Source organism: Papio anubis, chromosome 11 (genome assembly GCF_008728515.1).
Source record: "Papio anubis isolate 15944 chromosome 11, Panubis1.0, whole genome shotgun sequence".
Lineage (NCBI taxonomy): Eukaryota > Metazoa > Chordata > Mammalia > Primates > Cercopithecidae > Papio > Papio anubis.
This window is the reverse complement of record NC_044986.1, coordinates 115,253,271-115,265,652: the sequence shown is the minus strand read 5'-3', so window position 1 is coordinate 115,265,652 and position 12,382 is coordinate 115,253,271. Positions and strand designations below refer to the sequence as shown.

Genomic DNA, 12,382 nt, shown 5'->3' with positions numbered 1-12,382 from the left:
TCAACATGAAAACTTCGTGTATATGAAAGATAAAATATGCAAATATGCACTACTCTGATCCTTCCTTAAGAAAGAAAATTACTGGAAGTTGGAAAAGAAAATTAGGAACCTACAGGTCAGATGATGTAGTGTCAGTGATTCCAACAGCTGACTTGGAAGCTGAGCCTGGAAGTTTCTAGATGGTACACAACCAACATGGCAGGCAGTGGAGGATGAGAGAGTGTGCGAGAGAGTTGATGCTTTACATGGAATCAAAGTGAGAAAAAGGAATAGACACATCTGTCTATATTAGGCTTCTGTTGTCCTAAGTTTAGGGCATTAACTTTTTTTTTCTTTTTTAATTTTGTGGGTACATAGTAGGTGTACATATTTATAAGGTACATGAGATGATTTGATACAGGCATGCAATGGGTAATCACATCCCCTCAAACATTTACCCTTTGAGTTACAAACAAGCCAATAGTTCTCTTTAAATTATTTAAAAATGTACAATTAAGTTATTGTTGACTATAGTCATTCTCGCTGTGCTACCAAGTAGTAGGTCTTACTCATTCTTTCTATTTTTGGGGGACATTAAACATCCCCACCTTCCCCCTATCCCCCCTATTATGCTTCTCAGTCTCTGGTAACCATCCTTCTACTCTCTTTGTCCATGAGTTCAATTGTTATGATTTTTAGATCCCACCAGTAAGCGAGAATATATGGTGTTTGTCTTCCTGTGCCTGGCTTACTCACTTAACATAATGATCTCCAGTTCCATCCATGTTGTTGCAAACAACTGGATCTCATTTTTTATGGCTGAATAGTACTCCATTGTGTATACGTACCACATTTTCTTTATCCATTCACCTGTTAATGAACAGTTAGGTAGCTTCCAAATCTTAGCTATTGTAAACAGTGCTGCAATAAACACAAAGGCAATAACATTATTATGTGGTAAAGTAATAAAGTAATGTGGTAAAATAAGGGAACTCGCTCCCTTACTACCATTGCTTGATCTAATTTGTGTTTGAGGCCCAGTGAATAGTAAGACAGTTGGCTTTTGTGCAAAATAGACCTGAATTCAAATCCAGTCTGCCACTTCATAACTGTAGGACCTCAGGTAAGTATTGGATCTCTGAGGTAGCCGACCTTACAAAGCACCTAGCACATAGTACTCACCCACCCACTCATTAAACAAACTGATGTTCCTGCTAATATCACTTGTACATAAAGCCAAATATTTCTGATCCCCGAGGGTATTTAATTGGGGTCAATAAAATTATCTAGGCAGCATCTATTCAGAAACTATATTTTGGGGCTATAATCTCTAAGAGGTACTATACGCCGTTGGTTTTTGTGTCAGTACACGTTCACGAGACCTCCAGGAACTCCTTTGGTGATCTACCCATCTGTTCTGCCAGGACAAGATAGCTCTGTGGCTGGCATGAGTGTATCAGTCACGTGCACCAAACTCCAAAAGCAGAGGACCCAAGCAGATCCAGCTATCTAGCCATTGAAGTAGTAGAATCCAAAAGAAAGGTTTTTTTCATTAGCTGACGTTTTGCTTCCATTAGAGAAGTGATCATAATTACAGATCCCGGTTGTATGACCTCACTTACAGAAGCTGATAAGGAAAAAGCATACAGCCTCATTTCTGGGGGCCAAAGGTCTCAGCCTTCAGTGGTTCCAACAAGCAGCATTAAATATTTCCTTTTTTTTTTTTTTTTCTTGAGACAGAGTCTCACTCTCTGTCACCCAGGCTGGAGTGCAGTGGTGTAGTCTCAGCTCACTGCAGCCTCCACCTCCCAGGTTCAAGTGATTGTCATGCCTCAGCCTCCTGAGTAGCTGGGATTACAGGTGCATGCCATCATGCCTGGCCAATTTTTGTATTTTTTAGTAGAGATGGGGTTTCACCATATTGGCCAGGCTGGTCTCAAACTCCTTACCTCAAATAATCTGCCTGCCTCGGCCTCCCAAAGTGGTCGGATTACAGGTGTGAGTCACCATGCCCAGACAGCATGGCATATTTCCTACAGAAAGTTGAATGTCTGAGCCACTCTTAACTGGGCTTCTTGGGTGTGTGTGTCCTGTAGCAGAGGTATGGTCAGCTGAAACCTAATAGTATCTCACCAAGTAGACTAACCAGGAAGCACTTGGCACAGACATGGGATGAGCCCAGACTTGGGCTGATTGTAATTGCATTTACCTGGTTATTAATTCTGGGTCAATTCTTGACCTGCCTGAGTTTCTGTAGTCTCAGCTCTATAATGGGAATGATAGCTGTTCAGTATACCTCTCAGTGTTGGGTATTTGAATTATGAAACTATAAAGCATATGCCAAGTTATCCTTGCTTTAATGTAGTTTTAGCTACATTTTAATTTTATTTTAATCAAAAAGATAACAGTTAAGGGGAATGTGAGATACTGATGTTGATCGAAAGGGAACCTGAGTCAACTAAGGTCGGACACAGTGCTCTGGGATAACCCTATTTGAAAAGGAAGTGCTGAAATCAACCTGGTTTTAGAGCCAGAAACTATGAATTTTCACATGAGTTTAGTGTGAAACTGCTTTTGCCAAGTTTACCAGTGCCAAATCTTAATAACCAGATCCAGTGGCCGACTTTTAACCCTCATTGTTCTGGAACTCTCAAAGCATTGACATTGTTGACTCACCCCTTTCTCTTTGAGAAGTTTCCTCTCATAGCTCTCATGAGACTGGAGAGAGAATGTCCACCGGTTCTCTCCTACATCTGTGCTCACTTCTCCTTCCCCTCTGCCACCTCCCCCTCTGCATACCTAGGCCTTTATCTTTGACCTTCTTTTCCTCTGCTCTCCAAGATGTCAAGCAGCTCTCCTCCAGGGCTGACTGGAGCTTGCGGAAGTGTTTTGTTTTGCTAATAGAATGTCTTGGGTTGGGTCTGATTTTGCATGCATCTTCAGTTCCCACCCATTGTCAACTGCCTCAGACTTTACCATTTCACGGCCTCCCTTATTGTACCTTATCTGGGTGGTCCCTATAGGCATTTGAGCTTGCATCCCTTCTCTGTACCTGATACTGTTTGGCTTTGTCCCCACCAAATCTCAACTTGAATTGTATCTCCCAGAATTCCCATGTATTGTGGGAGGGACCCAGGGGAGGGCAGTAATTGAATCATGGGGGCCAGTCCTTCCTGTGCTATTCTTGTGATAGCAAATAAGTCTCATGGAATCTGATGGGTTTATAGGGGGGTTCCGCTTTTGCTTCTTCCTCATTTTTCTCTTGCCACCACCATGTAAGAAGTGCCTTTCGCCTCCTGCCGTGATTCTGAGGCCTCTCCAGCCATGTGGAACTCTAAGTTCAATTAAACTTCTTTTTGTTCCCAGTTTTGGGTATGTCTTTATCAGCAGCATTAAAATGAACTAATACAGTACACTTTTCTATGGATATCCTGTAGAAATCATTTAAAAGGGGAAAAATCTGTAACTTGTCCTGAACAGAGTTCATTGCTCCAACTCTCTGCATCGTCCAACTCTTCTCAACTTTGATCAGTGACTTCCTCCATCTCCCCGTTCTTCCATATTAGAAACCATGGACTTATTCCATCTGTTTTTATTCAAATATTTATTATCTAATATGTGCCAGGAGGAGAATTCATTGGTGAGTATAAACAGGCAAGGCCCCTGCCTCATGGAATTTACTGCCTAGTCAGAAAAACATTAGTGAAATAACACAAAAATAAATACAAAATCACACCTGTGCTAAGTGGTGGACAGAGAAGTACAGAGTGCTGTGAGGGCGACACACAGATCTCTCATTCAGGGAAATCAAGAAAGGAGCTCCTGAGGAATCGTTGGTCACACTGAGATCAGAACACCATATGGGAGTCAACCAGTGAGGACAGGAAAGAGGATTAAGCCACATTCAAGGCTGCATTGAAGATTTGGTTCTCTCATTGTAAGAGCAATGGAAACTGTTTATACCTTCAATCAGAAGGAGCACCACTAAGAGATCTGCATTTCTGGAGACAGAGCACCACTGAGACCCATTTCTGGAGACAGAGCACCACTAAGAGATCTGCATTTCTGGAAGTTCATTCTGACAACAGTGGGGAGGATGCCTTTGAAGGGAAGCAGAGTGAATGTGGGGGAGCATTCTGGGGGTTATTGAAGATGTCCTGCCCAGAGATGACAGTAGTTTGGGTTGCGACAAGAGCAATAAGGCTAGAGAAAAGTGGACAGATTCAAATGATATCAAGGAAGGCAAACCTAAGGGATTGGAGTGGCATTGGTTGTGGGGCTGCGGGGAAAGAAAGTGTCCAGGAGGCTGCTGAGGTTTCTGGCATAGCGGGGGGCAGGGGGGACGGTATCATTTACTAGGATTGAATCCTGCCAGGCAACCAGGTTTGGGGTTGACTTTGGACGTCTTGTGTCCAGGCTACCTCGAATATGTCAAAGAGAGAGCTTCCAGGTGACTGTCTGGCTCTGGAATTCCAAGGGAATGGCTGGAGAAATCTTTCTAGACCTCACGTGTGTAGAGGAGGCCGCTGAAGGCACGCGTGGAAGCTGGGTGCATGTGTGTGGGCGGGCACAGAGCCGAGCCATTGGTTCTTGGCATGGAAAAGGGCAGAGTACCAGGGACAGAGGTTTGAAGTCACCAGTGGGTCAGCCCCTCTCCCTGCCATGGGTATTTAATTATCATTCAGTTATTTCATGTTCTTCTTGGAAACCCCTCCAGGGTTAAAGTCCGTCTTGTCTTCCTGCTTACGCCTGGCTTGAGGCCTCCATCATTCCACTGAAATGTCCTGAAAGCCTCTAACAGGGCTTCCTGACCCTCTCTTCCAGCTCCAGAGCTTACCACAGTTGCTGCAGGGGTTTCCTTGGTTTTTTGTTTTGTTTTGTTTTTTTAAGGATTGGGTCTTGCTCTGTCGCCCAGGCTGGAGTGGCACAATCATAGCTCACTGCAGCCTGAAGCTCCCAGACTCAAGCAATCCTCTTGCCTCAGCCTCCTGAGTAGGTGGGACTATGTGGTGATGCACCATGCCCAGCTAATTTTTTATTTATTTTTTTTTTTGTAGAAATGAGGTCTTGCTTTGTGGACCAGGCTGATCTCAAATTCCGGGGCTCAAGCAATCCTCCTGCCTTGGCCTCCCGACGTGCTAGGAGCCACCATGCCCTGCTAGGGATTACTTTATTAAAAGGCAAAGATAATTTTGTTTCTCCCCTACTGAGAAGACTTGAGGCATCTGTGGCCAGTGGGAAGTGGACAGTTTGAGCTGGCACACAGACTACACATAATACAGCCACTCCTTCCCTTTCTGTGCTCTCACAACTACCGGCTGATGTGGCCGCCTGGCAGGTACCACGTTGTGCTGTGGCTGCTTGTTCTAGAGCCTGTGTTTCCTCTGCAGCTGCGACGCAGCGTGCTGTGGTCTGGATGTTGCCACCTCTGCATCCCCAAAGCCTGGAAGGGGACCGGTCTGCAGGGGCCATGCCGCCCTGTGACCTCAGCTGCTATCTGGCTGTTTGTTTCTGCCTTCCTTTGCTTCTGTACAAATGTATTCATAGACAGAAAGTCATCGCCTCTTGGCTATCTCAGAGTTTCTGCAGTAAAGGGAGAGATTTCCCTGCCCCAAGGAGAGGAGTTACGTAAACAGTGCTTAGAAGAAATAATAGTAATGCATATGCAGTCATGTGTTTATAAGTCGGCAAAGCTGCTTCACTAGTTGAGGCATGATATTATTTTTACTCAAAATAAAATGCCCTCAAAACCCCTTGGATTGCATTCCACAGATTAATTATATGTGTTCAGCCAGAAGTTCAACCTTCAGTTTGAAGAACCTCCGGGGAGAAGATGTCTTTTTAAGCAATTAACTACCTGCACTTTTAATATATAGACCTGATTTACTGTTTTACTATTTTCTCCTACTTAGGTTCTTTGCTTACTTTCTTTTCATATGTCAGAAAGAGAGAGAAAGAGGAGGGGGGAAAAGGAGAGAGAGAACATGTTTTTGAACAAATTTCAAAACCTAGACATTTGGAGTAAAGAAAATTGGATTATTTACTTATTATAGATTTTATACTTCTTGTCTTGATTGGAAAGCAGCTGGCTGTCCCTAATAGCTTACCCAGGACTAATGCATTCCAAAGAATCTACTTATAAAGACCATTTCTGTACAGATCTAAAATTTTCACTTGTGAGGCAAGGTTAAATTGATCAGATAAGTCCAAAATCGATTTTGTAGAAATAGTTTACTTATTTTATTAAGTGTTTGGATATATGTGGGTTATTGAGAATACAATATTTTCTTGAAATGGAGCAAAAAAGACCCTTAAAATGGCACGTGTAATTTAATTCTTCTGTAGTTTTCTTTTTGAAAAAATTCACAATTAGAAAGGACTTTTTAAAAAGCTTTTTTATGTGCATAGAAAGAAACAGAGAAAAAAATATAGGTATGGCCTGTACCTTCTAGTGCTCTAGTTATACATATAAATGCATAGTGAATCTGTAGTTGAATATCACATGTTAATTAAGTAAAAATTCAGTATCTGAACACTGTCTCACAGCATCTTGGTTGCTGACTCTGCATTTGCAGGCGTTCCCAGGGTTATGGGATGAGCTGAGAGTAAAGATCTGGGCACTCGCGGGAATGGAAATTGGGATCTGGCTGTAGGAATGGCAATTCCTTACACACTGTGTGACCTTTCAAGTTCAAGGATTCCCTCAAATTGGCATACAATGCTTTTTAAACTGTAGCAGAGAGAAAAAACATAAGGGCTTTTGTTATCTGAGCTGTATCTGTATGTGTATCTGTGTATGCATGTTTTCCTACAGACAAAAAAAAAATGGAATGGCTGAATTATGTTAAATGTAAAAACCATCAAAATAATTTTTATTCATTTAAAATACTAAGCTAAATGTGACAGAGATAATAGTATTAATAAATTTTTATAAGTATGATCTCACCTGCTATTTAAATAATCATTGCAAGCCAAGCAATGTTCTAAACATTTGACATCCATGAGCTTATTTAATTCTTGCAATAACCCTGTAAAGCAAGTATTATGCTTATACCCATTTTATGTATGAGAAAAAGCACAAAACTTGTTTAAACACACCATTAATGTTTATGTATGCTTGTTTCAGATCGTGTGTGTGTGTGTGTGTGTGTGTAGATAGATGGGTAGATAGCTGAATGGATGAATGGATAGATCTAGCAGATGATAGAGAGAGAGAGAGAGAGCGAGATAGATGATAGATATGAGAGAGAGAGATGTTTGTTTTACAGAAGGTAGAATCAAAGCTAAACACAACTGAGAGATAAAAGTTCATTTTCCCATTCTAATACCATTTGGAATTTGTTTCTATTATACAACAAATTTTAGCCATTAAAGTTTAAGAATAGAAAGTCTGGTATATTAAAATCTATGCAAGAACTTTATGAAAGCCCTTTGTTTTCTCTTCCAAATAATGAGCTGTGTTGTCTGAGCCAACCATACCCAAGAATGCTATTAATAGTGTGTGATTTTTAAAATTTATTTATTTATTTGGCCAGCAAAGACAGAGTTTCCTAGAATTTTCCATTTGTCTCATCTCACAGTACCTCTTGCCTCTCAGTTTTATCCAAAAAAATCCCCCCAAATTCAAATGCATATCTGGAACCTGACATCTTCAACCAAGACTCTGCAGAGAAAAAGAATAAAATGAAATAAAACTTGACGATGTTTGAGATCTTTGTCAAACCATCCTTCAGTGCCCATATGAGATTTTCCCCTTTCCTTACCCCCATGGCTCTTGGATCATAATTATGCACATTCTCTAACTGGAGCTTTAACCCTATCAGTGTTGAGCCATACTTTTGGTAAGAATGCAAAGTGTAAACCCACTTAAAGTGACTCCTTTCTTAAGCAATGTCAGAAATATTTAGTCTCTGTTGCCGCACAGACTGTGCATGAATTGCAGCCAGAGGTCAGCTCAGATATGTGCTTGCACGTTCAAGCTGCCAAAAAACGTAAGAACATATTTAGAACAATGAATTGTTAAGTTGAAGCTTTCAACTCTCATGGAACGTTAACTCTCCAGCACTCATTGACACCTCTTTTAGCCTCTGATTAAGAAGGAAAATCAGGGAAATAACATGGACCTGGGCCACCTAATGGAAATGTTTCATCAGGCAGTGACCTTTGTGTTTGTCATTGTTTGTCCTCTCTGTTTCCCGGGGCATACTGTTTTAATAAGCGTTTGTAATTATAATCTACACAAGCATCTTAATAGTTTCCAAAGATATTTGGAGACTCATTGGGGCTGTTTCACAATGGGAAATTGTTGTTTATTTGGAGATGACTATAGTAGGATGCTGGGCTCCAGCCTCCCTGTCTGATTTGAGTGTGGTTTTGGAGGGAAGGATACCAATTTTTTTATTTTTATTTGGACGGAGTCTCGCTCTATCACCCAGGCTGGAGTGCAGTGGTGCGATCTCAGCTCACTGCAAGCTCCACCTCCCAGGTTCATGCCATTCTCCTGCTTCAGCCTCCTGAGTAGCTGGGAATACAGGCGCCCACAACCACACCTGGCTCATTTTTTGTATTTTTTAGTAGAGACGGGGTTTCACCGTGTTATCCAGGATGGTCTTGATCTCCTGACCTTGTGATCCACCTACCTCATCCTCCCAAAGTGCTGGGATTACAGGCATGAGCCACTGCACCTAACTGGATACCGGTATTTTAAGTGTCCAACAGTGATAGCAAGATTCCTGTGTTCCCATAAACTTTTATAGTGGTAAAGCTAATATTTGCATGTGTGCTTAAATGTGCCTGGCATTTTTGCTTTGTTGGGGTCAGTCTTTTCTGGATTGGGTCAGCAGCCATCTAGGTATCTGGAGTGTTGGCAGACTTCTCTGCAAAGTAATATGGCAGCAAAGAGCCCTGAGCCTCCCAGGCTGTGTCCCCACCTGCCTAGAGGACTCTGAGTAAATTCCTTTCTCTCCCAAGGCCTCAGTTTCCTTATCTGTAAAATGATACAATTAGACCAGATTATCTCTCAGGACTGAAGCTGTGATTAAAAGATGCTTGTGAAGCCATCTCCAAAGATTATCTTTATGAGTGGGTTACTCAGACATAGATCTTTAAAGAATAACAATAATAGTATCTGTATCCAATGAGTATATACTCTCTGCCAGGAGCTGTACTGAGACTTTAAATCTCTGATATTAATCCTTATAGCAGGACTAGGAACAGAGTCAAATAAAGGGGCTATAGAGCCAAACCAATGCCAGGGTAATCAAACCATCAGAGGGTTGAATTCTAATGTATTATTCCTATTTTCACTAAATAAATATCATGCCAATATTTAGCTAATAATGATTGGATGGGGCAAAAAAAAAAAAAAAAATCCTTAGTTTTTCCAGGATGCCCATTTCTCTTGATATGGCTCTCCTTTGAATATTATTCGCATTCAGCTGATGAGGAAATCAAGGATCATGGAGGCTGTGTAACCTGCTGTTATTCATCTAGCTGTGGTCAAGACGGACTTCAAATTCACATATACCAGTGTCCATGACTCGTAGTCTCAGACACATTGGTCTATGACTAGGGTTCTGGGATTTATCAAATAAAAATACAGGACATCCAGTTAAATTTGAATTTCAGATAAGCAATGAATAATTATTGAGTGTAAGTGTGTCTCAAATATTGCATGGGCCAGGCTTATACTAAAAAAAAAAAAAAAAAATCACTTGTCAGTTATCTGAAACTCAAATGTAACTGGGCATCCTGTATTTTTGTCTGACAATACTGTCTATGACAGAACCCCGTGATAGAAGCTGCATCTCTGTGCCTTACTAAATACCGTGAGTGGGCAGAAGGTCCTATCTCTGAGAAGTTTGAAATCCAGATGATGAAATTGAAACAGTAGATACAGTGAAAATGGAAGTACTCATGAGAACGCCTGAGTCGCCTTTGAAGATAAAGAATGCTTTGTTCTAGGGGCTCTATTTTGCATTTTTGTCTCTGGGGTCCAGAATTTGCATTGCTGTTTGTGCAAAGTAATCAAGAGAAGCAGAATTATGGAATTTCCATGTAGGGCAGTGGGTGGACTTTAGAATCTAGAGATGTGGATGTCTTAAAGTACAGATGAGGAGATGAGGACGTGAACTCTGCACAGAGTCATGATTGGTTGGGACTAAAATTCAGTGATGTGACTTCCTTCCCTGGGATCTTTCAGGGAATGAGGTGTGAAGGAATGCTCTAGATAGGATAGAATTAATCAGGTAGGACTAAGTAATCCTGGAAATTTTATTGAGATCAAAGAGGTTTTTTTTTTTTTTTCTGCAGTAGTTAAGAAGGAAATTCTGATATTTTGACCCAGATTGCTGGGGTACTGAAGGACTTATTCTTCTGTATTTTACAAATATTTTCATATCCCCATGAGCACATGATAGTCTCCACCCCAGAGTATGCAGAAGGTGAACATCTCAATAATGGGTTACTCGGGGATTTTTGTCTGTCCTCTTTCATTTTATTAACTCTGTTAAGAATTATTTCACTGCTAACACTCTCACCTCTCCATCATGTCTCCTTCTGAGGATAGGTAGGAAAAATAGGAAAAATATAAAATATAAATAATTTATCTTTGCAACCTGAGAACAGACTACTTTGGAAAAGCATCAGAGAAGAAAAAAGAGTGTAAAGACATAGCGAAACAGGGTTCATCCATCGACTTTCAGTAATTGATCATATACTTCACCCTAGCTACCAAGGATGACCTAGAGTAGACTAATTATATTAGTCCCTCCTCTAGCCATGGAAAGTATTCATATTCCCTAAGGTGTCACCAGGGAGCTGAATTATGCTTGTGATTCAGGTATCCAGGATAGTTACTCCTTACGACACTTCTTAAAAGTACTTGTGTGTCATATCTGGCATTGACTTGATTTTTCTCTATGCAAAGAATATTGTTAGACAGAAATGTGTATGTAGGAGAGAGAAAGCATGTGTGTTTCATTACAAAAATAAAATATAGCAAATAATGCAAATCTTGAGTGGAGAAGTGTAAGTTATAAATCTCATTTTTCACTAGAGAGTAGAATAAAACACCTTCTTTGAAAATGAAACTAATTTGGATTAGGGAATCAATCAAAACCACAAATGAATGCAAATCAAAACTGCAAGATACCACCTCACACCCATCAGGATGGCTAGTCTTAAAAAAACAAAAAAAAGAAAGAAGGAAAGAAAAAAAAAGCAGAAAATAACAAGTTTTGGTACAGTGTTGGTGGGAATGTGAAACAGCACAGTTGCTATAGAAAACAGTATGATGGTTTCTCAAAAAACTGCGAACAGAATTACCACGTGATCCAGCAATTCTACTTCTGGGTATGTACCCAAAGGAATTAAAAGCTGGGTCTCAAAGAGGTGTTTGTACCCCAGTGTTCACAGCAGCATTATTCACGACAGCCAAAAGTCAGAGGCAACCCAAGTAGCCATCAACAGGTGAATAGATAAACAAAATGGGGAATATACGTATAATGGAATATTATTCAACCTCAAAAAAAAGGAGAATTCTCACTCATGCCACAACATGGATGGACCTTGTGAGCATTATGGTAAGTGAAAGGAGCCAGTCAATAAAAAGACAAACACTGTATCATTCCACTTATGTGAGGTACCCAGGATAGTCAGATTTGTAAAGACAGAAAGTAGAGTGGTGACGGTCAGGCACTGTGTGTGGGGAGAATGGGGAGCTGTTTAATGGGGACAGAATTTCAGTTTGGGATGAAAAGAGTTCTGAAGATTAGTTACACAGCATTGTGAATGTACTTAATGAACTATGCACTTAAAATGGTTTCAATGGTCATTTTTATGTTATGTTTATTATCATAATTACAAATAAATCAACAGATAAAATTTATTTGATCACTCATTTATAAAACCAATATTTATGTTCCAAAGAGTATGTTACACCAAGAATGTCCAGGGCTAAGATTGATATTCTGAAATACTTTAGTAAGCATTCAAAAAACATTCGTGGAAGGACAGGAATGAATTGAATAAGGAATGGGTGAAGGAATGCATGATCCCACTGAAAGTGACGCTGAGGCTGGTTGGTCATTTCTGTCACAGGCAAAAGGAGAAGTAGCGACACTTGCTGCAAATTGACCTTCCAAAATTGTCCACCAAAACACAAAATGAAAAACAGCACATGTGTCCAAGATCAGAGTTTAGAAGAGGGCATCAAATGGAAAAGAGAAAATATGTAATATGGATTTAGAAGTTATAATACGCGAATAAGCCCACAAAGATGATCTCCTGTGTTGAGGAATGGTTTATTATCATCAATCTTGTCTTCTCACCATTGTTACCTTGTCAGTGTCCTATGGACTGATATTTATCTTGAATATTGACTTGCACACCTGTCCCTCTTGTC

General features: G+C 40.5%; 1 protein-coding gene across 7 annotated transcripts in view; it reads left to right on the top strand.

Annotated features, from left to right (window-relative positions):
* CELF2 (CUGBP Elav-like family member 2) overlaps positions 1-12,382 on the top strand; it is an 861,437-nt gene that overhangs the window by 344,544 nt on the left and 504,511 nt on the right. The gene's annotated exons all lie outside the window — the stretch shown is intronic.